General features: G+C 35.8%; 1 protein-coding gene across 1 annotated transcript in view; it reads right to left on the reverse strand.

Annotated features, from left to right (window-relative positions):
• LOC121478834 (ubiquitin-conjugating enzyme E2 E2) overlaps positions 1-15,968 on the reverse strand; it is a 356,204-nt gene that overhangs the window by 122,547 nt on the left and 217,689 nt on the right. The gene's annotated exons all lie outside the window — the stretch shown is intronic.

The raw sequence follows: 15,968 nt of genomic DNA on the forward strand, positions 1-15,968 counted from the left end.
ACACTGCCAGGTGGTTCCCTGATTAGAAGTTACCTTTGGCTATAAAGAACTATTCTATCAGATAGAGATGATCAAGAGTATAAGAGATAATGGGGCATGCAAGGGATGAGGTGGGAGAGTATCAAAATTAATTTCTTGGTTTAGAATTGGTTCTGGTTCTTTCCTTAACCTATAGTGCCCAGGTATCACTTAACACTTGTCCCATCCCTAATCCATTAATTTTCTCCTCCCTGCCTAGACTGGTGGAAGACCATAAAGTTCTCTGAGCTGGGGTGGAAAAACCTCAGGACTGAGGATTGGTCATGCACAGCAAATAAAATTTGTGAGAAGCTGTAGTCTTTAATCACACATTATCTTATATCTGCCTATACAGATAAAAACTATCAATGGAGAATAGTCGTTGGTCTTTTAAAGTAAAATTAATAGTTTCCGGAAGTTGTTACCGCCTGATGAGAATTAGCATTTTAATATCATGCCCTGATAAGACTGGCAGCTTGAAAGTACTACTTGGTAACATATGTTCTTCATACTAGTTACACATTGGTAACAAAGGCATATATTCACACACAAGTTTTAGCAATAGTAAGAATAGGCAGCATATAGAGAAAGTGTTAGACAATGAAGACCTCAAGTTAGATTCAATACAATACAGTGACAGCATCAGGGAGACTTTTTTGAATTATGCCATCTAACTATAATATTTCATACTAATGATGCTAATCTTGTATTATTAAAAATGAAAAACATGTTACAATGGATTCCAAATAAATCCCTTAGTGGGATATTTATGGCAAATCACTTCAGTTTACTCCCAAGTTTACAACAGAACCACAACTGGATGGAATTACAGTTTGTTACAATTTTAGAAAACCCTATACAGATGAAAATCACATTTAATATAAATGTCACATCACATAGTCATATTACTCTTGAAGTAACAGTTTTATTGTAGTGTGAGTTTTCAGAATATGCAATGTAATCAAGACATTTCAAGTAGAAATATATTAAATTCATATTTAAAACGTTTAACAAATGTGCAATAGCATAATCATGGGAAGTAGACAGTATTCTAATACCAGAAATATTTGTTTTGGAGGTTTGATAATCACACACACATGCACACACACAAGTTTTTGTGGCTTATCAGCAAAAATAAATAAATGCAAGTTGTAACATTTTATTTATATTAAAAATCTTTTATTTTTAAAAAGATTTTATTTATTTGAGAGAGAGAGCAGAGGCAGTAGGAGAGGGAGAAGCAGACTCTCCGCTGAGCAGAGAGCCTGATGTGGGGCTCCATCCCAGGAAACTGAGATCAGGACCTCAGCTGAAGGCAGACACTTAACAAACTAAGCCACCCAGGCACCCCTAAAAATCCTTTAAAAAGGAAATCATACTAATGGTAACTAGAGAATCATTCAGAGTACTATGATCTATGAATAGGCAACGATTTGACTATTATGAATTTCTAATTTCTGGGTATCAATGTATAAAAACTCTTATTTACTATTTTCCAAATATGTTTGAATCAAGAATCAAGACAGGATTCTTCTATCATATTTCAGCACAACTTTAAAACCTGATATTCATTTATTTGTCAGTTTCAATTTAATAAACTAAAGACAACAATACTTGAATCAAAGCTACCAAACATGGAATCCCTGGGTGGCTCAGCAGTCTAGTGCTTGCCTTCAGCCCAGGGCGTGATCCTGGAGTCCTGGAATCGAGTTCTGCATTGGGCTCCTTGTGTGGAGCCTGCTTCTCCCTCTGCCTGTGTGTCTCTGTGACTCTCTCTCTCTCATGAATAAATAAAAATCTTTTAAAAAAGAAAAACAAAAAAACCCACAAAGCTACCTAACAAACTTAAGCTAACTGTGGCAAAATGGAGCAAAGATCACACATAGTGTTATTTACAGTTGTTTTTTGGCTTCTTTCTAGGTACTGTGATAGCAACCTGTGGGTTTGAGGTTACAGTAGTGGTGCTGGACTTACATGGGATCATCTAAACTGTTTTTCTAGTCCATCTGAATATGGCACACATTTTAAGAAAGCAACCTTGGGCCAACCATATGGTTGATAGCTTTGAGAATGTCTCTACTTAGACTAATAGAGGTAGCCTACTGCTGTAGAAATACATGAAACTTCATGCTTGTACAATGGTTCTCCTATTTAACCATTTTCCGCTGTGAAAATCATTTCCATTTCTATAAAATGGAAATAAAAAAACAGATTTTAATGGCTTTCTGTGAAAATTAAGAGTATTCTGTGAATTACAAAATAGTTTAATAAGAACTTCCAGTATCAGGGCATCTAGCTGGCTTAGTCAGTAGAACATACAACGTGAGTTCAAGCATCATGTTGGGTGTAGAGATTACTTAAAAAAATAAATACAACAAAATAAAAGAATTTCTAGTGTTTAAAACAGTAGGCTATGTTCATATAGACATAGATACATGGCTGAAAGATGAATGAAATGTAATGATTCCTTGAAATCAATATAGTAATTTAGTAATAAGTACTTAATTTTATTCATGCTTTGGCTTCTTGGATGTCACTGACCACTTTCAATTCCTCCTATCTTGGCATTTCCAAATCCTTACTATCCTTTAAGACCAATCTCCAAAACTACATCTTCTAAGAACATTCCCATGACAATCCAAATGGAAATAATCTAACCTTTCTGTAATTACCAAAGCAGTTTAGCTGGTCTTCATCCACCTTATATTATAGGTATTTATGTACGTATTTTATCTCCTTTGATTATACACCAACATACAGTTTATACTACGCTATAAAACACATCTCATTAATCCTAATAACAGCAGTAATAATAGTAACAACAAGCAGCAGTAACATTAACTGTTGCTGCTACTCTGAGCTATAGGTGGTTTATTATACACCAAGAATCATAGATTTTTGAGGGCCTTAAATATAACCTATGTGGCAGGTACCATTATCACCTTTTATCTATAAAGGTGAGAAAAAGAAAATAGGGGTGGGTAGAGCCGGGATTTGAGCCTGAGTGCTAAGCTAAATCACCTCTGCAATAGGTATTCTGTATGGCAGGCCAAAAAGGCATGATTTCCATAAGGCCAGTGAGGTACTTAATTATTAAGCAGAGACTTTAACCCAGGTCTTCTGAATTCAATTTTAGTGTTTTACATTGTATATCTGTCTTTCCCACTAACTCCAACTGTGTGCCTATGGACTTCTGAGAGTCCCTTCAATGACTCAAAGTGCCAACTAGTCACATACAGTCCAAATCATAAAAATAACCCTGGAAGTGTCACCCAATGAGTTGGGGCTGCCTCGCAATATCATGTTTTGAGACAGCTAGCTCAGTCATTGAACTTCTGTACCAGGGATTCATCTGGAAAACAAAGATAAGAACTTGACTACAACCAAAACTTGCAGGATTTGAAATTAAGGGGGAAAACCCTTTTGGTTATTCAGAATAAAAGTGTCCGGCACAAAGTAAATTTTATGTTTTCCTTTTCAATGTTTAAAACTAGGGCAGCTCAGGTGGCTCAGCGGTTTAGGGCCACCTTCAGCCCAGGGTGTGATCCTGGAGACCCGGGACTGAGTCCCACGTCAGGCTCCCTGTATGGAGCCTACTTCTCCTTCTGCCTGTGTCTCTGCTTCTCTCTCCTCTGTGTGTCTCTCATGAATAAATAAATAAAAACTTTAAAAAATAATAAAAAATAAAAATAAATAAAAAGTAAAACACAAATATTTGAATTTATTATATAGATAGTAGTATACTGAGAAAATGGGTTTCATTTTGGTCTGTGGTTTTTACAGATCACAAAAATTTTAAGGAATATGGAATTAAAATAGGCAAAATAGCTCTCTCTACAAGAACTGGTAGAACTTCTCCAGAAACTTCCCTCACAACTTAAAATGGCCCAAGGCCTAAATAATTTGCTCACATGATGAATTTGTGTGGCAGACCTCAGAGCAATTGAAAGGTTATTGCAGAGGTCCTGGGGGGTGTTTATATAGGTTCCCTATTATAAAGCAGTATTTGTTTACTTTTTTTCCTCATATTTTGGTTATTTCAATAACCAAATATTGTTATTTCAATAATGTGTTTGCATTTGTAAAAATTTATGGTTCTCACTTACCTTCTCATGATTAGAAGCTGGAGAACAACCTCAAGTTACTAATTAAGCAGGCTTTAATGATTATTCAACTAATTTGGGGTGAAATTCAACTATGTGTATCCATTTTAAGTTTTGCTCTTAGTATATCTCATTTTTCTTAGCCAAATCTGCCTTGTCAACCAGCAGAATGTTTATGAATTACAAAAAAATTCATTTTATTCTACTAGTTACAAAATAACTGAACAATGAAAAATAAATTTCAAAAACAATACTCTTAGGAGTGAAGGATAGCCCTTCTGGAATTTCCTATAGGTAGATTTACATATTTAAGAAAAAAAAATTGTCAGGCTTTGAAACCAAAACAGAGGTCAATAATTTCTGAGCACAAAAGATCTGTGTTTAGTTTACTTATTATTATTTGCAGGTGGTAGTAAACAGTTTTATTGATGGGGAGGGAGTTGGGGGAGGCAAACTCTAGAGAGGGTCCAGGACTCATTTGCCATGCTTGATCAGCTGGAGGTCAAGGGCAATATCACAAGGGGGATCTGTGTTTAGTTTAAATGTGTGTGGCCCCATAATTAAGGCTGAAAATTGAATCCAAAGGAAGATCTAGTTCAAACTACATTTGTAAAAACAGATGGAATCTTAATTAACAAATCAGAATGAAAATAAAATATAGTCAATGATTCTTTTACTTCTTGATTTACTGATATTTACTTGTTTGGAAGACACCAAGTGCACTTCCTATTGGAAGTTAAGTTAGGTATTGACGGTTAGGTTCGGCAATCAACTTGCTTAATTATGTCTCTGTTAATAGCTCTGTTCCATCTACTTTGTATGCTGAGAAGCCTCTGTAAACCTAACTTTCAGGTCTTCTCACAGAAAGAGGAGACAGCAAAACCCGAATTAAGCAGTTCTAGGCAGGCATAGGCCTTAGTATGATAAAAAGATAGGATAATGCTAGTGAGTTCTTTTGACTTCTTTGGAATCAAGTCCCCACAGTTGGCCTCAGGAACTTCTGAGAATCTCTGACACACCCATAAAGGAGCAGAGCACAATGAAAAATGTTAAGCAGACAAAAAATATCTAACATATTCCACGCAATGTTCAGAATCTGAGTTCAGCTGCAGCTAAATTAGTAAGTACACTGTATAGCAACTTAAAAGGAGGTAATATTTTATTTTAATGCCTGCATTTGTATGCAGTTTTAAAAGTCTGGCAACTTAAGACATGCACATAGTTCAAACACAGCTTTACAAGACTTGTGATTCTAGGTGTATCTGCACAGCATTATTTTACATATACCCACCGCCTGTACACAGAAAGGGAGCTGTCAGATTATCCTATTAGCAGGCTATGCTTTCTGGTTTATGAGCTGACAGTCTTTGTCCTGTAAAGGAAGTACTGTGAATGCTTATTCCATTACATCTTCTTGCTAATTTCCTCTAGCCTACAACTCGGTTGTTTTAGGTGTTCTGGTAATTTATTTGATAATTTCTGTCTTGAAGTTTTTTTTATGAGACTAAGGAAGACACAAGGTAGAACATGAGACTTAAATCAGATTTCAGAGGGCAGATAGAAAGCAATCAGACCTGAAATTCCTGTAAAGGTCCAACCCAGTTGGACCTCTCAGCTTTTAAAATAAGGATTCCCTTCACAAGTAGTACCACTTAAAATAAACCATTCTTTTTCAAAGCTTTTTGTCCTCCTAAAATAATAAGCTCTTCCTAATAGAGATATTGTTGTGAATTAATAACTAAAAAACATAAGGTATGAGAGAAGGAAGTTACTATAAAGGGCTATAAAATTTTAAAAAATCAGTTACAAAGTATTAAAAGCAATCAAAGAACAGCTAATGACTACCTAAAAAATTCATTTCTTATAAAATATCCAAAGAGAACTAAATTGAGAAAAGTAAAACATGTCTTTCTTTTATTCTTCCCTTTAAGTTTTAGTAGCCTATGATTCTTTTTTTTTTTAATTTTTTTTAAATTTATTTATGATAGTCACACACAGAGAGAGAGAGAGAGAGAGGCAGACACACAGGTGGAGGGAGAAGCAGGCTCCATGCACTGGGAGCCCGATGTGGGATTCGATCCCAGGTCTCCAGGATCGCGCCCTGGGCCAAAGGCAGGTGCCAAACCACTGCGCCACCCAGGGATCCCGAAGCCTATGATTCTAACAGGAACCTGAACTGAGCACTATTAATGTTACACAATTTGCAACTCTCTCAGAATTTCTGTCTAACCAACTATGAAACTAAAGAGTACAGAAAACTGCACTTTCAGGTTATTATATAGCAGTCATCACAGCTATTTATTCTCAGGTGTTTATCTTACTTAAAAAGTAGCCAGCAACTCTGTAATAAGCTCAGGAAGGGGTTCCTCCCTCTTCAAGATACTAACATCTTAACACTTAGGGGATACTTCCTGGGCCAATGTATAAATACACCCTAAAAATAATGCTGTAACATTTTGCCCTAGAAGAGAGTTGGTGCAGAGGATTAAGAAAATCTATAATGAAAATTGTATTTATTGTTTGCTTTACAATACTTTTAACATATGCAGTAACTTTATTTATACTTTATTATGATATTCAGTGACTCCCTCTTTAAACTCAGAAATGCACATAAAGAGATTTTTAAAATCCTCAAGCTATATAGTTCTGTGTACCTCAGTCTTCTAAAATTTGTACCATTTTTACATGAGGAGTGAATATATAGAAAAAGAAAGTGTGCTAAAACTTTAGTCTTGGTTTTTCTTTTGTTAATGCCTTGAATATTTGTTCTGTTTAATCCTTTAAATCATATTCATATCAACTCTCTTCTTAAAAACAGACTAACAATATAGAGCATTTTTGCTTTTTATTCACCATGGAAAGCAGAAACAGAGAGCTTGAGAATATACTGCTTCCAACAGAAATGGATGAATTAAAAAGTTTGTTCATTATAACAAAAAATTCATTATTTTTAATAACATGTTGAAAATACCACAACCAGGTTGATTTAACTGACACATTTAAAATGTACAAGATAAAGCAGGATACTCTACTTAAGGCAGCACTTACCAGTTAAAGAAAGGAAGATTTAAGGCTATCTGTTGGATTACAGGCACTTTGGAATAAATTATGGTCCTCTAAAAGTTTTTTTCCTCCTTATTGCCCCTACCAGATCTCTAGCCACACTGCCCTTTATAAAAAATGACAGCAATAATGTCATTTTCACAGAGATAAAACCTCAGTTCTCATTTGCCCAACACAGAATTATATAGTAGTAATTCAACCACTTTAGGTAACATGAATTGCCTGCCTAATAAAGATTATAACTAGTTCAAGTTAGGGTGTCATTCTAAATTAATAATCTAAGTCTAAATTTTAACTGGTCAATGTGTGCTAAAATTTAAAATTCCCTTGTTTGGTAATAAACATGACCTTTGCCCTGAAATTTCTACAGTTTCACAAAATTCATCATAGTGATTTAAAAGTATACATTCTTGGCACTATCCCCCAAATCCAAATAATTTGCAAGAGTCAACAGAGGATTGCCAATTGGTTCACAAGAGTACATACTCACACAAAAAAATGTTTCTGTATAAATTACACCTGTTTATGCTTCAAATTCCCTTAAAGTGTTTCAATTACGCCTCTTGCTGACAAGTAAATGCATGACCTTAAATACATGCAGCAGACAGATATATCATGTTGTTGAATGTATTAATCCACCAATGGGTATAGATTATTAAAAAGTGACTATACAAACTGCTATATTCCAATTGCAACAATTTCTGAACCATGCAACAAACTCCATCTTTTTTCTTCCCTGATTTTAGCCAAAAAATAGTTTCCAAACTCCACAAAAACAAAGAAATGTTGAAAATTCACCATCAACCTTTCCTATATCTCAATTTCAACAATCATTTATCCATAACTTAGTATCCAGGAAGAATAAGATTAACAGGCATATGGTAAAACAGAACACCGTAATTTTTAATTCTCATTAAAATTTTGCCTTTATGACATAACCATCCACATCCATCTCCCCTATCTTTTATGCATTGCTTTTTTTCACTCTTAGTCACTATCTTAACAAAGTAGAAATAAATTTTTTAAAACCCCACTAACATAGATGTTTCTTGTCAAGAGAATATGAACATATTCCTCACTTATCAAAATAATTAACTACCGTATGAAATAAAGTTTGAATCACTGTAACAAAATGAAGCACACTTGCGTATTTTTCAAGTTGTAAAAGTAATTTATCACCAGGGTATTGCTTTATTTTGGATTTCTTATAGTGGAAAGTTTTACTGCTACAGTGGTAGCAGAAAGACTAAATCTTCCATGGTATAATCAAGATTCCTTTAAAGGTAATATAGTGTAGTCATTAAAAGTACTGACTTGCTGTTTCAGATCCTGGTTCTGCCACTAACCAGCTAAGCGACCCTGGCTGAATTATTCTTAATTCCATGCCCAAGCTTTCTTATCTGTAAAATTATAACAGTACCTCTAAGTGATTTTTTGAAGATGACATACAGTGATACTTAGGTAAGTACTACCCATTACTGATCCAATAATTCTTTTTTTCTTTAAATATTTTATTTATTTGTTCATGAGAGACACATACAGAGAGAGAGGCAGAGACACAGGCAGAAGGAGAAGCAGGCTTCACACACAGAGCCCGATGTGGGACTTGATCCTGGGACTCCAGGATCACACCCTGAGCCAAAGGCAGGCGCTTAACCGCTGAGCCACCCAGGCATCCCTGATCTGATAATTCTTATTGTGCATGCATATACAGCTAAGTAGTGAGTATAAATGGATACTATGACTAAATTTGATGGAAACAATTTTTAAAAACATACTTCAAAAATTTTAGAATCATTTAAGATTTACAGAAAAATTGCAAAGACACTACAGAGTTCCATTATACCATCCCCTCCAACAATTTCTCTTATTAACATATCATGATGTAGACAATTTTAAAGGATAACTGTATAGTGGAAGGACATCTACTCCTATATATTACAGTTGATCTGTAATTTTAATAACCTACCTACCAGAACAAAACTTTGAAATTTATAAGTATTGCATTATAATGAGTAAATGCTAAGTTTAATGTTTTGGTAATAGAGCTGCAAGTACTATACTGATGTAGGATGTTTTATAGTCTCATTAAAAAGGAATAATAAAATGGAAAAGTTATTTTAATGTGTGTAATTACTTCTACATATAGAAGTGAAGTTACAAATTAAAACATGCAAAGAAGAAAATAAAGCTAGGATATTTAAATTGATGTTACTACATAATTTTAAGATTGAGTAAATTTTCTTAATATCATGAAGTAAAATTATTGAAGGGCAATATGGGCGAATAATTTTGAAGTGAGAATTTTTAATTGAAGTATTTTCTTACTATTAGAGAATCATATTTACAATAATCAGTATAATGCAAGGAAAATTTTTCTAGATTATTAAGGAAATAGAGGTAGAGAGGTACATCTGTAGAAATGTTCAAGAGGCTAGACATCTGAGGCAGGGAGCATTAAATGTAGGCATTCACTGCCACTTTAGTAGCCACTAGTCATATGTGGACATTTAAATTAAAATTAATTAAAATTAAATAAAATTAAAAATTATATTGTTCAGTTGCACTACTTTTCAAGTACTCAGTATGAACATGTAGCTAGCGGTTATTGTACTGAAAGTGCGTATATAGAGTATTTCCACCATTGCAGAAAGTTGTTGAAGAATGCGCCTGCTCTATACAAGGAATAAACTGTTTCACTAATCACATCTGAGTCCTAACCAATAGCCTTATTCTCTTACTCAAACAAGTTCTTTTCATTAAACTTGCAAAAATGAAACAAAAAAGGAAAAAGAGGCTTGTTATTTATTTTTCTGAATGTTTAAGTGAAACAGGAAGAGGTTCTGGCCAATTCTCACAGACAAATGGCCACCAGGAAATGGAAAAATTGCTGAGGTCCTCAAAGCCATTGCTGTACTCACGTGGCAGGGTAGCAGTGGGCCCAGTGGCCAGGAGGACTCCTCTTCAGGGGTATTTCCTCACTAGGGAAGGGGTCCCCATGTGGGGCCTTCGCACTGGTGGGACCTTCCCCATTATGGGGCTGGGGTTCCTGCCAGTGAAAAATGGGAAATTTCATTGTTAGCCAACTTTGAATCTTTCCCTTTTTGAGATAGTAAAAACACTGCTTACTGGATTATTTAGTTAATTCAAAACAGGGTTATATGAGATAAACTCAAAACTGATTAACCATAAGTGACTGATCCTCCTGCCCCTCAGTCTCCCAGGAAACACAACCTGCAGCATTATTGGAACTACTAGAATCTTAGACCTAGTCATATATTGAGAAGATTAGATTGAACCAGGTAATGGTTTTCCCAATCAAGGTTAAAAAATGGCCTTTTAAGTATCAGTAATGGGCAGTGGTGAAAAGAGTAAATATAATCAGATGTAACAAAAACCTTACAAAGTGCCACAGCTCCTTATTTTCACCTCATCCAAACTTTTAAAATTAGAGTCGAAAACAGGAAGCAAATGTTTGAATACCATCCACTTATTTCTCCTGACCATTCTGTGATTTGGGATTATTTAATGGTGATAAATGGTCAACGGTGATTAATGATCTTTGAAATGGTTATAAGAAACAGCGATCTGTTCTTTTTTATTTATTTATTTACTTTCAAATTTTAAGAAATCCATGTAAGCAGTTTGTGGAGATCTAAAAATGTGGCTAACAATAAAAATCCCCCATGAACCCTTTCATTCACAATGTTTTCTACTTGTTCAAGATGAACACTCTTATTGTTTTAGTGATAACATACACATATGCAACAAAATATTTTTGCTGACATTTCGAACTCTGTAATCATTACTCTAAATTCCTCCAGTTTAAACTCTTCTTGCCAGCATATTTTACAATGGCATACCTTTGGGCAGTAAGGTGAGGGGCCCAATTCAACAGAACACTATAGGTTCTCCTGGAAGATGGGTAACATCACACTTGAAAAGCACTGAAAAGACTGGAAAATGCAAGTTTGTGGTGAATTCTGAGAAGATGCAGGAGAAAATGAACCCAAGGGATTGTGCACTGAAAGACACTATTTTCTCACCAGAAACCAAGATCCTGCCTGGTTCTGCCGGACTTACTTTCCTAACCTCTTGAGTTGCAGTTTTCTCTTCTAATCCCTCATAATTACCTGTGCTCCAAGACAACAATTTAGAGGTCAGATTATTATAAACCGCATGTCCTGTCTATACTACACAGGGGATGGGGGATGGAGAAAGCAAGCAGTATCAGGAAAAACTGTTTTAAACAAAATTAGATGATAAATTTGAATATAAATTATAAACCTTAAAATTCATTAACAGAAATGCATTCCAGATAATTTAGCAGATACCTAGAATCCAATTACTTAATGTTACCTGTAAGTCTGAATATTTTCCACAAGAAAACGAATACTGTTCTTGATTAGTTTTCTATCAGAATCCGTATGGGAGGCCAAGCACAAAAAATATTAATTTAATAAACTACTAATTGCATTTAAAATCTTAATTTAGGTTTAGCTGCTGTGGGACAAAGAAAGGTTGTAAAAATTAAAATTTTGACACAATTAGTGTGAAAAGCAATTCCAGACTATATGGTCAAACAGAAACACCGCCAAAGACATAAGATCCACATTAAATATCCAAGGTAGGTACGCCTTTCAGGAACTGACCAAAGTTCCTAGGAGGGAGGCTGAAATGCTTCATGACCAGAGCTTCATTCTGAAAAGATTATGAAGTAACTGACTCAGACAGACTCAATAAAATTAAATCTGGCTAGACTTCATGTCTATCCAGAAACACCTTAATATTCACAGCTAAAAAACTTCTTTACTATGGCTTATCCATTAGGGGGAAAAAAAGAGCTGGTTTGAGTCATAAGATTCAAGAACAGAACAGCAATGTCTAAAACTATATAAAATGTTCTGTTCCAAATTCTAAGATAAAATTATAAAACATATTACTACAAGGATAGCTGAATTTGCTACACGTGATGGAGGTGGTTTCCCATATCCCAAAGGCATCTGGTGGAGAGGGGTTCATCTCACCAAACCTCATATCCAGTGTAAGGCTGTTTTGGAATGCCTCTTTCTAATTCACACAAAATGCCATATATGTTCATGGAGGCCCTGAAGAACTGTATAATACCTTATTTCATTTACTGTAAAATGATGATGCTTTTTATGGACGATTAAGAAAAAAACTGCAAATTAAACTATAAGTGATTTCTTAAAACATAAAATGATTTTATACTTATCGAATGAGCTCTTGTGATAAGTACAGTGGTGATACATGATAATATCAAATAAAAAGTCTGTGAGCAAAAACAATTATTACTAAAGTTTCTTCACATTCAGATTTCAAGTATTCTGCATCACTTTTCAGCTCAGAGATGACTTTTTCCCCACGAAATATAGTCCCATGTGTATCATCAAGAGCATTGTTGATGCAGTGTATCTTGAAATATTGCTCCACTTCTGCCTCTGGAATTTTCTTCCAAGCTGCTGACATTCTTTGTAAGCGTTCCCCCCCCCCCACTCCCCAGGGAATAACAACTAACTTACAACAGCTATCTGGCAAAAAGAAACTGATATGAGAAGTGTTAAAAATGGGGGGGGGGGTGCTTTCTAGAATTGCTGAGTTACAGTAGTAGTGCTTCTAAAAAGTCAGGGTAAGTGCTTCTCTTTTACCATCTGTCATCCATCCAACAACTCATTCCTCAAATAGTAATTAATCTCCTAATAAGCAGTGTACAAAGTAGGTAATGAGACTACCCCTTAAGGAACTTATGAACAGGCTAGCATTCATTTAAAAATATAGAAAGCATCTGAAATATACTATGTTCTTCTGATTATAATGGTTAGAACAGAGCTGAGTAAACCCTTGAAACTTTCTCCAACAACTCTATCTGCAGTCTATAACCGTAAATCAAAAGCAATACTTTGTACTGGGAAGAACTTCAGAGATTAGCATCACTATCAAAGACATAAAGATGGAGGAATGGTGGTTCTTAATCATATCCTCTTTCTATACTTATAATGACCCTGCAGAGAAAAACAGGTCATTGTAAGCTTAAACTGGTGGAAGTCCCAGTAACAGCTGTCATGTTAAATATGATACTATACAGCTTCTGGCATTTGGTACTCAGCTATTTATGTGGTAAATGCTTTCTTCTCAGAGCCCAAGAGTAGGGAGGGATCAAAAGCAGATTCCTGGTAGAGACAGGATACTACCCTGTCCCAGGGCAATGGTAACTCAGCTGATCTCCCTCAAAATTTAGTTTGCATGGACCTGGATCATTTTCACATTCCACAGAATGTGATTCTAATCCATTATATTGATGACAGCATACTAACTGGATCTGGTGAGCAAGAAATGGAAAGAATCCCAGTTGATCTAATAAAACACACACACCAGACATCTCACAAAAATTAAAAGATACCTCACATTGCTTACGTTTCTAAGAAGTCTAATGCTCTGGGGCAATAGTGAAAACATCTTCTCTAAGGTAAAGAATATGCTGCTTTTCTCAACACCTGCTGTTAATTAAGAAAAAGGCAGACCCCTTTGGATTCTGGAACCAGTATATTCCATTCTTTATAATACTGTTTTTGACTTATCAGAGACTTGGTAGATGCCAGTTTCAAGAGTGACTCAGAGCTATAGGAAAGACTTTTTGCAGCAGGTCCAGGCTATGGTGCATCTGTGCCAGTGGATCTGAGGGTGCAAGACCTACCTCTGATTAATGGGAGGCTGTGGAGTCACCAGCAAGTGCCAAAGAGAAGTCACAATGCAAACCCTGGGGTTCTGTGGCAGAAAACCACCTTCTGTTTAATTAAATCTTTTTTTTTTTTAAGATTTTATTTATTTATGAGAGAGAGAGAGAGATAGAGAGAGAGAGTTGCAGAGACACAGGCAGAGGGAGAAGCAGGCTCCATGCAGGGAACTCGACATGGGATTCGATCCCGGGACTCCAGGATCATGCCCTGGGCTGAAGGTAGGCACCGAACCGCTGAGCCACCCAGGGATCCCCCCACCACCTTCTGTTTAAAAAACAGTTCAGGGACACCTGGGTGGCTCAGCGGTTGAGCATCTGCCTTCGGCTCAGAGCGTGATCCTACAATCCCGGGATCGAGTCCCATATCGGGCACCTTGCATGGAGACTGCTTCTCCCCCTGCCTATGTCTCTGCCTGCCTCTCTCTCTGTGTCTCTCATGAATAAATAAAATCTTAAAAAAAAAAAAAAAAACACAGTTCATAGGGCCACCTGGGTGGCTCAGTGGCTGAGCACTGTCTTCAGCTCAGGTGGAGATCCCAGAGTCCTGTGATCAAGTCCTGCATCAGGCTCCCTACAGGAAGCCTGCTTCTTGCTCCGCCTATGTCTCTACCTCTTTCTCTATGTCTCTATGAATAAATAAATAAAATCTTTTAAAAAATAAGAAATTAAGAACAGTTCATAGTATGTAATAGGGCCCGAACAGAATATGCATGTCTGACTATGGGTCAACAAATGACCCTGGGACTGGAAGTACTTACTGAGACACAAAGTTAGATTGGCACAGAAGCAACCTGCTATAGGACAGAAATGACTTATTTGGGATTAGGCCGAAGTATACTCAGAAAGCATGCGTATATTACAAGTAACCCAGAGTCTCATAAGATAAATGTCTCTTCCTTTCATGATTGACAGAAAAAAAAGGAATTCAGAAGTAGCTAAAAATGGACTACTGCTACACTGCAGTCTTATTCAGGAGAAGACATAAAGGACTGTAGTAAAGGAAGTTTGGCCAGTGAGAACAGCTGGAGCAGTACATTTGGTCATCCATTTCAAATGGAGGGAGAAATGGCCTGAACTAGATACAGCTGCACTCATGGGCAGTAGCAAAGGCTTAACTGTTGATCAGAGCCCTAGAAAACAACAGTGAAATATGATAAGGAAGTCCAGGAAAGATGGACTGGGCACAAATCAGGTGCATTTTTATATTTGACATTAATGCCCAACCAGGAAGCATCCACCAAAATGTCACTATGTGTGTGTTGTCAAATGTCAACAAAAGGTGGACAGGATGAATCATTCTATGGCTGTCAGCCAGCCTCCCACTTAGGCCACCAGAGTTGACACGATGAGCCCAAGAATGGAGTAGCTAGGGTGCTTCTTCTGCTTATCAATGCTGAAAATAGTTATTACTAATGTTAAATGCTTTAACCTGCCAGCAAAAGATACTGATGTGATCTTCTCAGTATGACATAATTACTCAAGACTAGTCAATGACTTGGTATAAGATTAAGTACATGGGAAGGGGCAATGATTTTTTTTTTGTATTTTATTTTATTTTATTTATTTCATTTCATTTCATTTCATTTCATTTCATTTCATTTCATTTCATTTCATTTCATTTTATTATTTTTTTGGTATCACAGTCAGCCCCTACCCTCAGTGGTATGTATTTACAAGGTAATCAGAACCTGATAAGTGAAAAGGCAAGAAGCCCGAATGGAAAATGGTATTGAAGATATAAAACAATGGAGTGAAAAAGTAATTTATACTTGAAAACAATTTTAAATAAAATCCAAACAAAAATTTGAAAATTTAAAAATGTAACCACTAGAGGCATGATATCCATGTGAAGTGCAAAGTGATTAATTTTTTTAAAAGGATAATACAGCTCTTAATTTTGATATAGCCACCATCGCTTAATGACAAAATTTCCTGGATAATTTCTACCAAAGACATAATTTCCTCCTTAAAACAGGTATAAAATGGATGACATGGGTGACTTACATACCTAATAGTTGTGAAAAGTA

Source organism: Vulpes lagopus, chromosome 19, assembly GCF_018345385.1.
Source record: "Vulpes lagopus strain Blue_001 chromosome 19, ASM1834538v1, whole genome shotgun sequence".
Taxonomy (NCBI): Eukaryota; Metazoa; Chordata; class Mammalia; order Carnivora; family Canidae; genus Vulpes; species Vulpes lagopus.